The sequence below is a fragment of the Osmerus eperlanus genome, chromosome 23 (genome assembly GCF_963692335.1).
Source record: "Osmerus eperlanus chromosome 23, fOsmEpe2.1, whole genome shotgun sequence".
NCBI lineage: Eukaryota > Metazoa > Chordata > Actinopteri > Osmeriformes > Osmeridae > Osmerus > Osmerus eperlanus.
Window position 1 is genome coordinate 11,140,059 of NC_085040.1, and position 13,904 is coordinate 11,153,962.

The 13,904-nt window shown below is 54.5% G+C and overlaps 5 non-coding genes and 3 pseudogenes across 5 annotated transcripts; all 8 read right to left on the reverse strand.

Annotated features, from left to right (window-relative positions):
- Positions 1 to 102: 102 nt before the first annotated feature.
- On the reverse strand, positions 103 to 221 carry LOC134010206 (5S ribosomal RNA). Its single transcript, XR_009928346.1, has one exon. It is a non-coding gene; the product is annotated as a 5S ribosomal RNA (ribosomal RNA).
- A 143-nt stretch (positions 222 to 364) lies between these two features.
- On the reverse strand, positions 365 to 483 carry LOC134010204 (5S ribosomal RNA; annotated as a pseudogene).
- A 507-nt stretch (positions 484 to 990) lies between these two features.
- LOC134010217 (5S ribosomal RNA) lies at positions 991 to 1,109 on the reverse strand. The gene has a single exon (XR_009928347.1). It is a non-coding gene; the product is annotated as a 5S ribosomal RNA (ribosomal RNA).
- Positions 1,110 to 1,252: 143 nt separating this feature from the next.
- On the reverse strand, positions 1,253 to 1,371 carry LOC134010229 (5S ribosomal RNA). The gene has a single exon (XR_009928348.1). It is a non-coding gene; the product is annotated as a 5S ribosomal RNA (ribosomal RNA).
- Positions 1,372 to 1,514: 143 nt separating this feature from the next.
- Positions 1,515 to 1,633, reverse strand: LOC134010205 (5S ribosomal RNA; annotated as a pseudogene).
- A 143-nt stretch (positions 1,634 to 1,776) lies between these two features.
- Positions 1,777 to 1,885, reverse strand: LOC134010226 (5S ribosomal RNA; annotated as a pseudogene).
- A 220-nt stretch (positions 1,886 to 2,105) lies between these two features.
- On the reverse strand, positions 2,106 to 2,224 carry LOC134010153 (5S ribosomal RNA). The gene has a single exon (XR_009928303.1). It is a non-coding gene; the product is annotated as a 5S ribosomal RNA (ribosomal RNA).
- Positions 2,225 to 2,379: 155 nt separating this feature from the next.
- On the reverse strand, positions 2,380 to 2,498 carry LOC134010200 (5S ribosomal RNA). Its single transcript, XR_009928343.1, has one exon. It is a non-coding gene; the product is annotated as a 5S ribosomal RNA (ribosomal RNA).
- Positions 2,499 to 13,904: the final 11,406 nt, after the last annotated feature.

Here is a 13,904-nt window from a genome sequence, read left to right on the forward strand (position 1 = left end):
TGGTATTTGACAATCCAAGGTGGTCTCTCTCTCGGCAAAATGAAAGCAGCTTCCAGCCCCTTTCATGAAGGACTACTTGTGCATATTGCAAGTGAGCAAAAGAGCATACAGCACCTGGTATTCCCAGGCGGTCTCCCATCCAAGTACTAACCAGGCCCAACCCTGCTTAGCTTCCGAGATCGGACGAGATCGGGCGTTGCCATGCTGGTTTGGCCGTACAAAATAAGTTGACAACCATAGGCTACTTATTCATATCCAGATTTGGTATTTGACAATCCAAGGTGGTCTCTCTCTCGGCAAAATGAAAGCAGCTTCCAGCCCCTTTCATGAAGGACTACTTGTGCATATTGCAAGTGAGCAAAAGACCATACAGCACCTGGTATTCCCAGGCGGTCTCCCATCCAAGTACTAACCAGGCCCAACCCTGCTTAGCTTCCGAGATCGGACGAGATCTGGCGTTGCCATGCTGGTTTGGCCGTACAAAATAGGTTGACAACCATAGGCTACTTATTCATATCCAGATTTGGTATTTGACAATCCAAGGTGGTCTCTCTCTCGGCAAAATGAAAGCAGCTTCCAGCCCCTTTCATGAAGGACTACTTGTGCATATTGCAAGTGAGCAAAAGAGCATACAGCACCTGGTATTCCCAGGCGGTCTCCATCCAAGTACTAACCAGGCCCAACCCTGCTTAGCTTCCGAGATCGGACGTTGCCATGCTGGTTTGGCCGTACAAAATAGGTTGACAACCATAGGCTACTTATTCATATCCAGATTTGGTATTTGACAATCCAAGGTGGTCTCTCTCTCTCTCTCTCTCTCTCTCTCTCTCTCTCTCTCTCTCTCTCTCTCTCTCTCTCTCTCTCTCTCTCTCTCTCTCTCTCTCTCTCTCTCTCTCTCTCTCCTCTCTCTCTCTCTCTCTCTCTCTCTCTGCAAAATGAAAGCAGCTACCAGCCCCTTTCATGAAGGACTACTTGTGCATATTGCAAGTGAGCATACAGCACCTGGTATTCCCAGGCGGTCTCCCATCCAAGTACTAACCAGGCCCAACCCTGCTTAGCTTCCGAGATCGGACGAGATCGGGCGTTGCCATGCTGGTTTGGCCGTACAAAATAAGTTGACAACCATAGGCTACTTATTCATATCCAGATTTGGTATTTGACAATCCAAGGTGGTCTCTCTCTCGGCAAAATGAAAGCAGCTTCCAGCCCCTTTCATGAAGGACTACTTGTGCATATTGCAAGTGAGCAAAAGAGCATACAGCACCTGGTATTCCCAGGCGGTCTCCCATCCAAGTACTAACCAGGCCCAACCCTGCTTAGCTTCCGAGATCGGACGAGATCGGGCGTTGCCATGCTGGTTTGGCCGTACAAAATAAGTTGACAACCATAGGCTACTTATTCATATCCAGATTTGGTATTTGACAATCCAAGGTGGTCTCTCTCTCGGCAAAATGAAAGCAGCTTCCAGCCCCTTTCATGAAGGACTACTTGTGCATATTGCAAGTGAGCAAAAGACCATACAGCACCTGGTATTCCCAGGCGGTCTCCCATCCAAGTACTAACCAGGCCCAACCCTGCTTAGCTTCCGAGATCGGACGAGATCTGGCGTTGCCATGCTGGTTTGGCCGTACAAAATAGGTTGACAACCATAGGCTACTTATTCATATCCAGATTTGGTATTTGACAATCCAAGGTGGTCTCTCTCTCGGCAAAATGAAAGCAGCTTCCAGCCCCTTTCATGAAGGACTACTTGTGCATATTGCAAGTGAGCAAAAGAGCATACAGCACCTGGTATTCCCAGGCGGTCTCCCATCCAAGTACTAACCAGGCCCAACCCTGCTTAGCTTCCGAGATCGGACGTTGCCATGCTGGTTTGGCCGTACAAAATAGGTTGACAACCATAGGCTACTTATTCATATCCAGATTTGGTATTTGACAATCCAAGGTGGTCTCTCTCTCTCTCTCTCTCTCTCTCTCTCTCTCTCTCTCTCTCTCTCTCTCTCTCTCTCTCTCTCTCTCTCTCTCCTCTCTCTCTCTCTCTCTCTGCAAAATGAAAGCAGCTACCAGCCCCTTTCATGAAGGACTACTTGTGCATATTGCAAGTGAGCATACAGCACCTGGTATTCCCAGGCGGTCTCCCATCCAAGTACTAACCAGGCCCAACCCTGCTTAGCTTCCGAGATCGGACGAGATCGGGCGTTGCCATGCTGGTTTGGCCGTACAAAATAAGTTGACAACCATAGGCTACTTATTCATATCCAGATTTGGTATTTGACAATCCAAGGTGGTCTCTCTCTCTCTCTCTCTCTCTGAAAAATGAAAGCAGCTTCCAGCCCCTTTCATGAAGGACTACTTGTGCATATTGCAAGTGAGCAAAAGACCATACAGCACCTGGTATTCCCAGGCGGTCTCCCATCCAAGTACTAACCAGGCCCAACCCTGCTTAGCTTCCGAGATCGGACGAGATCTGGCGTTGCCATGCTGGTTTGGCCGTACAGAATAGGTTGACAACCATAGGCTACTTATTCATATCCAGATTTGGTATTTGACAATCCAAGGTGGTCTCTCTCTCGGCAAAATGAAAGCAGCTTCCAGCCCCTTTCATGAAGGACTACTTGTGCATATTGCAAGTGAGCAAAAGAGCATACAGCACCTGGTATTCCCCAGGCGCCCGCCAGGCGACCGCCCGCCACCTGTAACACCGCCGGCAGGCATCCCCATCCCCACGGCGCGCTCGCCGCCACCAAGAGGACCGAAGGCGGTGGACCCGCACCTCCGGCCCCTCCTCCTCCACCACCTCTGCCCGGTCTGCTGACCGTCGTGCCCACCGCCCAACCTCCTCCCACACAAACGACACCTCCGCCCAGTCGCCTCGGCGGCGCGGGGGTGTCCGTAGGACCCAGGCGCGCCAACGCTATTTGGAGCGTACCGCCGAACCTGTCCGCGCCACCCCCCGGACGGGGCAGAGCAGCGGACCAGCCCGCCACACCACCACGCTACCCTCCCGGGGACCTTCCATCCCGGCGGCAGCCCCCACTGCTACCTCTACCGCCGCGCGGCCCGCGGCTCAACCCCAGACCCCTCTGCCGCTGACCACAGACCTCTACGCGGTCTCCCGAACCCGAGCACACCGGGAACATGGTCCGGCGATCACGGAGGCTGGTAAATTGATCAACCGGGTGATCAAGACCGCCTTCCACCGCGATCAAGTAACGGGTAAGGGACGGCATTGCTCCACCCGGCCACGCTCAAAAGGTGCTGGAGCTGGCGGCCCTCTTTCGCCCCTCGTCCCCTACCTATGAGAACTGGGATGAACTCCACTCCAACGCCACAACTTGGATCTCCAGCAACTATCAGTCGCTGGAGAGACACTACAACCTGGCGTTGGAGGCCAAAGTCCGCCACCTCCAGATCCAATTCCCGGCCTTTGATGGCTGGCCGGATGCCTGGGAACTGGCGGTCCGCTGGGCCGCCGTGGATCTGGGGGCCCCCGTGCCTCAGCGAACTCTGAGGTGCGTGGAGGCCCTCCTGCCGGGACGGGTCTTTCCCAATGAGCCCGCAGTCCCTTGGATCCCCCCGGTGTCAGTCACCAGACCCCCGGGCCTGCCACACACCCCTCCCACCACCTCCCGCCGGGCCCTCGCCTTTGAGGAACCGGAGGACCGGCCACACAACTCCGCCGCCCCGATGGAGGTAAGCTCGACCGCGGCCTCTGTCGCCGCGCCTTACTCCACCGCCGTGACGGCCCCCTCCGCTACCACCCCCTCACCCGCTCTAACCCGACCCCCCTCCCCTGTCCCCTCCAGTTCTGCCACTCCACAACCACCTCCCCTCCCCGCCCCCATCACCTTCTCTGTCCGCGCAATTGTCCACGCGGCGGAGTTCGAGGACCCCCCCATGGACGTCAGCCCCACCCCGGTCGCCGCCTCGGCCCCCATGGCCCTGCCCATTCCCTCCCCCTCCCCCTCCCCCCCTCTCCCCATTACTCCCCGGGTCCTGAGCGACGCTGGCCCGGACCTCACGGGGGCCAGCGATGACGCGATCCTCGCGGATCACGCCACGGATCTGGAGTCCACTTTTTTCCAGACCTCCCTACCCCCCCCACCCTCTCCTTCCTTCAGTTTTTCCCTCTCAGATGAGGAAGTGGCCATCTGCGACGCCCCCACAATCCTCCCTACAGCCACCATCCCGATCCCTCCCACGTCTGCCCCTCCCGCTCCGACACCACCCCTCCCTACTCCACCCACCCCATGCACCACCCATCCGCCCGCCTCCACCACCTCACCACCCCCCCTTCCCCGGGCCAGTACCAGCTCCTCCACTCAACTCCCTGGACCGGCGAAGGCGGTGCGCCCTCCCGCGGCGCGTCCGCTTCCCCTCTACACCCGGCACGGCCCCGGACTTAAATCGGACTGGTCCCTGACCCCCTTTAGGCGGGTCATCATCATGGGGGACTCCAACCTGCACCGCCTCCCTCCAGTTCTACTGGACCATGTGCAGGTTGACTGCTACCCCGGGGCCAGATTCACGCACGCTGCCAACATCTTGAACAGCGTCGTGACCCCCAATACTCAGGTCACCCATGTGATCCTCTCCTTCGGCCTGAACAACCGAACCACACCCTCGGCCTATGCCCACCCCCAGGCCGATGTCATGGTCCGCCGCGCCCACGCGGTGTTCCCCCAGGCCACCATTGTGGTCCCCCTCGTTAATGGGGACCCGGCCTTGCCGGGAACCGAAAGGGACAACCTGACACGGCTGAACATGTTCCTGGCCTCCCACACCGCCGTCATCCCGCTCCTCCCTCCCGCCAGGTTCCATACGGAACATGACGATATCCACTGGACGGCGTCCACGGCCCGGGCTATGCTGGCCCATTGGACCCCGTACCTGGGCTAACCTTGCCGCCCACCGCCGCTCCTAGAACGGGGGGTCAGTGCTCCGCCATTTCTATGGCTGCTGGCACGACCCTTATGGCCCCCTCCGCCCACCTGCCCCTCTTCCCCTGGGGAGGTTCGGCCTCCACACACCCACACCCTTCCGTCTTCCCCCTCCTATACCCGCCTACCCAATTGGACCCGCCCTTTCCACCCACCTTACCCTAACCTCCCTTGTTCCCACCGACGGGGCCCCCCCCACCACGGTAATCACCACCCCCCCACAACACACCATCACCCCGCCCACCTTAACCTTGACACTGTTTCACTGGCGTGCCTAGGTGGATACGGAGACGGGCTATCCATGTGTCCACCTCTGTTTCCTGTCCCCCTGAGTGTTCTTCTCCACTCCGGAGGTTGGGTGGCTTGCGTACCACTGGACACCCGGCCTGGGTCCCCTTTTGGGTTCCTGGAGGGGCCTGGCCCCTGTCTCTCGGCGTTGTATCCCGGGGTCCCTGGAAGATGCCAGTGCACTCACTCTGATCCTCGCTTACCGGTTTTCCGATCTGCTTGGTGATGGGATTTCTCAGACATACAACCCTAACCCTAACCCTAGTGTTAAAGTCTTCGGACAACAGTATGTCATCCCTGAGGGATGTTAATGCTGATAGGCTCCTACTTGCCAAAAAAGGTTAGGTCTGAAAGAAGACCAGACAGTGACAGAAGACTTGGACACAGGATATTGGAAGAAGATTTGGACACAGGATGTTGGATGAAGACTTGAACACAAGATGTTGGATGAAGACTTGGACACAAGATTTTTATTTTTATTTTTTTTTATTCTGATGACCTTAGCAATGGGTAGTGTTAATGTCTTCGGACAACAGTATGTCATCCCTGGGGGTTGTTAATACTGATAGGCTCCTATTTGCCAATAGGGTCAGGTTGGAAAGAAGAAAAAAAGTCATGGACATAGGATCATCAGGAACAATACGTCCAAGAAGAATATCCTATGTAACAATAGGTGGTAGTAAAGTCTTCGGACAATTGTTTCCCTGAGGGTTACTAATACTACTCCTATTGGTCAATAGGTCTGGCAGTGGAAAGGGAGGAGCCTATAAAACAGACTCCTGCTCATTCATTCATTTCAGGGGGACGGAGTGAGTGGGGTTTCAGGTGCGCGTGCCTAATTGGGGTCTCACCTGTACTGTGGTCCCGTTGGGGTCCCACAGGGTGTTTCTTCGTTATTACTGTCACACCTAACCCTAACCTCTCACCCATCCCCTATCCTAACCCCAACCCCTCCCACCCTGTGGCTCTCTCTCTCTCTCGCTCGCTCTCCCTTGCCCGCTCTCTCCTGCTCTCTCTCCGCTCTCTTGTGCTCTGTCTCCCTTGCTCTCTCCCCTGCTCTCTCCTGCTCTCCGTTCTCTCGTGCTCTCCTCTCTCTCGTGCTCTCTCCCTCCCTGGCTCTCTCTACCTGCCCTCTCTCCCCTGCTCTCTCCTGCGCTCTCTCCGCTCTCTTGTGCTCTCCTCTCTCTCTCTCGTGCTCTCGCTCTCTCTCTCTTGCGCTCTCTCTCCCTTGCTCTCTCTACCTGCTCTCTCCTGCTCTCTCTCTGCTCTCCTCTCTCTCTCTTGCGCTCTCTCTCCCTTGCTCTCTCTACCTGCCTTCTCTCCCCCGCTCTCTCCTGCTCTCTCTCGTGCTCTCTCCTCCTCTCTCTCTCTCTCTCTCTCCCTGCTTACTCTTTCCCACTCCCTGCTCTCACTCCCTGCTCTCACTCCCTGCTCTCACTCCCTGCTCTCACTCCCTGCTCTCACTACCTGCTCTCACTACCTGCTCTATCTCTCTTCCCCCCCCCCCCTCTAACCCATGCTCCTCTACCTGCCCTCTCTCCCCTGCTCTCTCCTGCTCTCCCTCCGCTCTCTCTTGCTCTCCTCTCTCTTTCTTGCGCTCTCTCTCCCTTGCCCTCTCTACCTGCCCTCTCTCCTGCTCTTGTTCTCTCTCTCTCTCTCTTCCTCTCCTCCCCTGTCCCCTCATCCTAACCCCAACCCCTCCCACCCTGTGGCTCTCCCCTCTTCTCTTATGCTCTCTCTCAGGCTCTCTCTCTCCCTCTCTCTCTCTCTCCCTCTTCCACATTCACCACGTATAGTGTTCGCATACACACACTCTCCTGTCACATCACCCTCCAATGCTGTGTACACCTCTCTCTCGCTCTCTCGCTCTTTCTCCCTCACACACATCTCTCTCTCTCTCGCATCTCACTCTCTCTCACTCTCTCTCCCTCTCCCCCTCTCTCACATCCACCACGTAAAGGCCTCACACACACATCCTCTTGTCACATCACCCTCTGGTGCTGTGTATCTCTCTCTCTCTCTCTCTCTGTGTCTCTCTCCTCCTCTCCTCCTCTGTCTCCCCACCTGTCCCCTTATCCTAACCCCAACCCCTCCTACCCTGTGGCCTAATCTTAACTCCCTCCCCTGCCCTGACCTTGTCTATTCCTCTCCTTCCATACCCCACCCATCCCCTTATCCTAACCCCAACCCCTCCCACCCTGTGGCCTAACCTTGAGTCCCTGCCCTTGACCCTGTCTATTCCCCTCCTTCCATACCTCTCACCTATCCCCTTATCCTAACCTCAACCCTCCCAATTTATGCCTAACCCTAATTCCCTCAACCATCCTGCTCTTGACTCTGTGTCCCCCCCTCCTCTTCCCCACCTCCTCACCTGTTCCCTCACTCTAACCTCAACCCATCTCACTTCTTGCCTAACCTTAGGTCACTTGCTCTCCCTGCTTGCTCCCCCCTCCTCTCTCATGCTCTCTCTCTCTCTTCCACATTCACCACAAATAGGGTTCGCATACACACACTCTCTCCTGTCACATCACCCTCCAGTGCTGTGCACACCTCTCTCTCTCTCTCTCTTTCTCTCTCACTCGCTCTTTCTCTCGCTCTCTCTCACACACATCTCTCTCTCTCACTCTCTCTCCCTCTCCCCTTCTCTCACATCCACCACGTATAGGCCTCACACACACATCCTCTTGTCACATCACCCTCTGGTGCTGTGTATATCTCTCTCTCTCTTTCTCTCTGTGTCTCTCTCCTCCTCTCTTCCCCTGTCTCCTCACCTGTCCCCCCCATCCCTCCCCTGCCCTGACCTTGTCTATTCCTCTCCTTCCATACCCCACCCATCCCCTTATCCTAGGGTTAGGGTTAGCTAACCCTAACCCTGTGGTTCTCCCCTCTTCTCTCATGCTCTCTTTCTTTCTCTCTCTCTCTCTCTCGCTCTCCCTTGCTCTCTCTACCTGCCCGCTCTCTCCTGCGCTCTCTCCGCTCTCTTGTGCTCTCCTCTCTCTCTCTCGTGCTCTCTCTCTCGCTCTCTCTCTCGCTCTCCCTTGCTCTCTCTACCTGCTCTCTCCTGCTCTCTCTCTGCTCTCTCGTGCTCTCCTCTCTCTCTCTTGCGCTCTCTCTCCCTTGCTCTCTCTACCTGCCTTCTCTCCCCTGCTCTCTCCTGCTCTCTCTCCGCTCTCTCGTGCTCTCTCCTCCTCTCTCTCTCTCTCTCTCTCTCTCTCTCCCTGCTTACTCTTTCCCACTCCCTGCTCTCACTCCCTGCTCTCACTCCCTGCTCTCACTCCCTGCTCTCACTACCTGCTCTATCTCTCTTTCCCCCCCCCTCTAACCCATGCTCCTCTACCTGCCCTCTCTCCCCTGCTCTCTCCTGCTCTCCCTCCACTCTCTCTTGCTCTCCTCTCTCTTTCTTGCGCTCTCTCTCCCTTGCCCTCTCTACCTGCCCTCTCTCTCCTGCTCTTGTTCTCTCTCTCTCTCTTGTTCTCTCTCTCTCTCTCCTTGCTCTCTCTCTCCCTTGCTCTCTCTACCTGCCCGCTCTCTCCTACTCTCTCTCCGCTCTATTGTGCTGTCCTCTCTCTCTCCGCTCTCTTGTGCCCTGTCTCCCTTGCTCTCTCTACCTGCCCTCTCTCCCCTGCTCTCTCCTGCTCTCTCTCCGCTCTCTCGTGCTCTCCTCTCTCTCTCCCCTCTCTCTCTCCCTATCTCTCTCTCTCTACCTGCCCGCTCTCTCCTCCGCTCTCTTGTGCTCTCCTCCCTCTCTCTTGTGCTCTGTCTCCCTTGCTCTCTCCTGCTCTCTCTCCGTTCTCTCGTGCTCTCCTCTCTCTCGTGCTCTCTCCCTCCCTGGCTCTCTCTACCTGCCCTCTCTCCCCTGCTCTCTCCTGCTCTCTCTCGTGCTCTCTCTCGCTCTCTCTCTCTTTTTCTCTCTCTTTTTCTCTCTCTCTCTCTCTCTCTCTCTCTCTCTCTCTGTGTGTGTCTCTCTCCTCCTCTCCTCCCCTGTCTCCTCACCTGTCCCCTCATCCTAACCCCAACCCCTCCCACCCTGTGGCTCTCCCCTCTTCTCTTATGCTCTCTCTCATGCTGTCTCTCTCTCTCTCTCCCTCTTCCACATTCACCACGTATAGGGTTCGCATATACACACACTCTCTCCTGTCACATCACCCGCCAGTGCTGTGTACACATCTCTCTCGCTCTCTCGCTCGCTCTCTCTCCTTCTCTCTCGCACATCTCTCGCTCGCTCTCTCTCCTTCTCTCTCGCACATCTCTCTCTCTCTCTCTCACCTCTCTCTCACTCTCCCCCTCTCTCACATCCACCACGTATAGGCCTCACACACACATCCTCTTGTCACATCACCCTCTGGTGCTGTGTATATCTCTCTCTCTCTTTCTCTCTGTGTCTCTCTCCTCCTCTCTTCCCCTGTCTCCTCACCTGTCCCCTCATCCTAACCCCAACCCCTCCTACCCTGTGGCCTAATCTTAACTCCCTCCCCTGCCCTGACCTTGTCTATTCCTCTCCTTCCATACCCCACCCATCCCCTTATTGTGGCTCTCCCCTCTTCTCTCATGCTCTCTCTCATGCTCTCTCTCTCTCTCGCTCCCCCTTGCTCTCTCTACCTGCCCGCTCTCTCCTGCTCTCTCTCCGCTCTCTTGTGCTCTCCTCTCTCTCTCTTGTGCTCTGTCTCCCTTGCTCTCTCCCCTGCTCTCTCCTGCTCTCCGTTCTCTCGTGCTCTCCTCTCTCTCGTGCTCTCTCCCTCCCTGGCTCTCTCTACCTGCCCTCTCTCCCCTGCTCTCTCCTGCGCTCTCTCCGCTCTCTTGTGCTCTCCTCTCTCTCTCTCGTGCTCTCTCTCTCTCTCTCTCTCTTGCGCTCTCTCTCCCTTGCTCTCTCTACCTGCTCTCTCCTGCTCTCTCCTCTCTCTCTACTTGCCCTCTCTGCCCTGCTCTCTCTCTGCTCTCTCCTGCTCTCCCCTCTCTCTCATGCGCTCTCTCTCCCTTGCTCTCTCTACCTGCTCTCTCGTGCTCTCCTCTCTCTCTACTTGCCCTCTCTCCCCTGCCTCTCTCTCTTGCGCTCTCTCTCCCTTGTGCTCTCTCTACCTGCCCTCTCTCCCCTGCTCTCTCTCCGCTCTCTCCTGCCTTCTCTCTGCTCTCTCGTGCTCTCCTCTCTCTCTCTCTCCTTGCTCTCTCTCTCCCTGACTCACTCTCTCTCGCTCTCCCTGCTTGCTCTTTCCCACTCCCTGCCCTCACTACCTGCTCCCTCTCTCTTTCCCCTTTCCCCCCCCCCCCTTGCTCTTCTCTGGCCTGTGGGGTCTGTGTTTACCATCCTCTTGACCCCCTCACTAACCCTAATCCACATGGTTTTCTTCACAGGATCACTCTGGCACCCCACTAACCCTAACCTGTACACCTTCTCCCTTCACAGATCCGGTTGGTCTCACACTATCTATCCATCCATATTGACTTATATATATATATATATATATATATATATACATACACCCTCTCCCTCTCTCTCTTGTCTCCTCTTTTCCCTAGATGTTTAATTGAGATTACCGATTCTGGTGGGCGCCCAAGGCACAGGGGGGATGACGCTTTTTGTCGTCACCCCTGAGTTCTTGATAGTCCTTAGTCGTAGGACGGCCCTTGACCTGCATAACGTTTTTATTTCATACTTTGCTACCTGAAGAGCTCTGAGGAGAGCGAAACTGCAGTCGTGGCCGGTTAGAACCTCACGATTCCCTGCTTAATGTTGTGGTAGGTGCCAGCAGGAAGGCACCTCCCAGGGAGTGGAGTTCTGCGTTTTTGACTACACCTTTTATTTGCTCGGAAGAGCCCCTCTCTTGCTCTCTCTCTCTCCCACACACCCACACACACGTGCGCTCAACAGAAAAATCCCTAGCTGTTCTCTCTCTAACTGATCTCCCTCTACCTGCTCTCCTCTAAACTGCTCTCTCTCTCTCTCGCTCTCTCACACACGCACACCCCCACGCCCAGGGTTTAATTCTGTCTCCCATGCCCTGTCTTCCACATACTCATGTATGTCTGCGGCGCTCTTCCCCAGAGCGCCCTCATTTATTGCATTCATGGCACTCATGTGTCCTGTCCATTAACCCCCCTTTCCTCCCCAGCAGCACGACAAGTGCAGATGTCCTCTACTCATCAAAACCAGGCCCTGGATAGGCTTTTTAAATTTTCAGGCAGGCTCCCCCTAGATTAGGTTAGCTACCGGGCCAAGGTAGGACACGCACTCACACACTCAGGTGCATCCATTCACTCACGCTCATGCCCCCCATCTCTTGAAGAGGACCCGGATTGGCCTCCACTGGAGCATCATCGCCCATCCTGGGGGCTGGACCGTCGGGGACTTGCTCCTCCGCACATAGCCTGTGATCCTCTGTTATCTCTGATGACCGAGCTGTCTCAGCTCCCTCCTTCGGTGATGTGTACTACACATCATCCGGCCCTCACACGGCAACGGGGGGATCTTTGACCCCTCCGGCCGTAGGCCCAGGCTACGGTCCAGCCCACCCCACCACTTCATCTAAAGCAGTCCTGACGTGGCTACGGTTGATTTTCAAGCCGTGGCTACGGTTGATTTTCAAGCCGTGGCTACGGTTGATTTTCAAGCCGGCCTCAGGCTTGGACCACGGTTTTACCGGCTCCGCTGCTTTACGAGTCACTCCTCCTGACCGGACTCAGGGGGAGGAGACAGGAGTGACCCCTCCCTTCTAGACGGCCCTGCTGCTCCACTGGTGAAGAAGATTAGATGGACTACCTCAGCGCGGCACCTCGGCGCTGCGCGCTTCGGATTGGGTACCTTGGAGGTACCCTATATTCACAGCACACCCATATATATGTTTTTTGAGTTACAGTCGTATTTATTTGGTTTGGGTCCACATCCCCATATTTTTACAGACTACATCTCCCATAATGCATTACACATGACACACACACACAACTGAAAATTTCCACCTCTGCACAAACCCCTGGCAATCTTTTATAAAAGGAATGGAAATATACCAGGACCGACCCATATCCATCCCTCCATGACATCACACAATTCAAATGAACCAATCACAGAACCCAGTTAGCTTAGAGAACCAGTTAGAAATTAGGTGTAGCATAGGGATAGCATAGGGATAGCTTAGGGACCAGGCATCATCCAATCAGATAGGGCCAATTAGGTGCACCCTTGGGAGAGGGGCACTCCCCTCTCCCAAGGGTGCTAGTTCATAAAAGCTGGTGTGTTCTCCTGGGAGCCTATCTCCCCTGATGAAGCAGAAATTACTGCGAAACGTCGGGTTTTATCTTTTTATGCACAATTGGTTTTATCTCCTTGAGTTTGGACATTGATAATTTGATTTTAAAGTTTAATAAAGTTACAATTTTAAAATCAGTTTGGGGAGGGCTCTTTTTAGACTCTCTGCAGCAAAGGTTTCCCAGGATTGCTTTTTCTCTTTTTAATATCCATCTACAGGCCCGGGCCTTTTTACCTACACCAGGAACACAAATTTTTACTATTTCCACTGGAATCTTAAACACTGTGTCCTGAGCCTGGAGAGGTGAAGAGGAGGAGACGGACCGGACCTGGGAAACCCACCACCAACGCCCTGGCAGCTGGAAACACCCAAAACTAGGCGGTAAGGGCCCTGTCTGGGCAGCTTTTTAACAAACACCACAGCTGTCCAGATTACCCCACTCTGATTTTTAAATATGTACCCTCAGGGAGGTAGGCCGGCGGTGCGTTTTAAGACAGGAGAACACACCAGCAGTTTAGTTAGCGGTTTTAACAGTGTAGCTAGGCCATCTTTGTTAGGTTTGCCATCACTTCTACATTTACAGAGTCACCCACCATTTAGAACACCACACACCTATAATAGAACACCATACCCTGCCACTCAGACACAACACTATAACATTCATTCACACAATACCTATGCACGCAATAATGCTGCACATAGCCTCCATTCACACATTACTCACCCACAGATCCATCCACCACTTAGAACACCACACACATACAATAGAACACCATATCCTTCCATCCAGACACAATACCGTAACATCCATCCACATAACATCTATGCACACAACACTCACCCACATAACACTCATGTACAACACATTCAACCACGCCACACTCAGACACACAACACCCAGGGCCACAACACTCACACATATCACACTCCAGCACACAACACCCTACCAGACAACACTCAACCCCGTAATCCTCATCCACATCACACTGCATCACATAACACTCAATCACACAACACCCAGGCCTACAACACTTATCCACAACGAATGCATCCACCCAATGCGCAGTCACACAATACTCAAACACATAACACCCATGCAGACACGCACACACACAACACCTACACACACAGCACATACAGCACAACAGGCACCGGATGAGGCCACCAGGCAAGCAGCAAAATTATATTTTAAAATAATACAGGCAGTCCACCATGGGGAGATCATGAATGCGGCCATTTTAACAAAGACCCACCCAAGAGGCATGATGAGGCAGGTGGGGAAACTCACTTCTTTTATCAGGCCTTCTTCACCTACTGAACACACCACACTTTTAGTTGCAGACAACACTACATTATGGATGAACAATAACCTGGGCATTTTACAGACACACTACAACACTACCATCCAGACACTCATTCCGACAGCACCCACACTCAA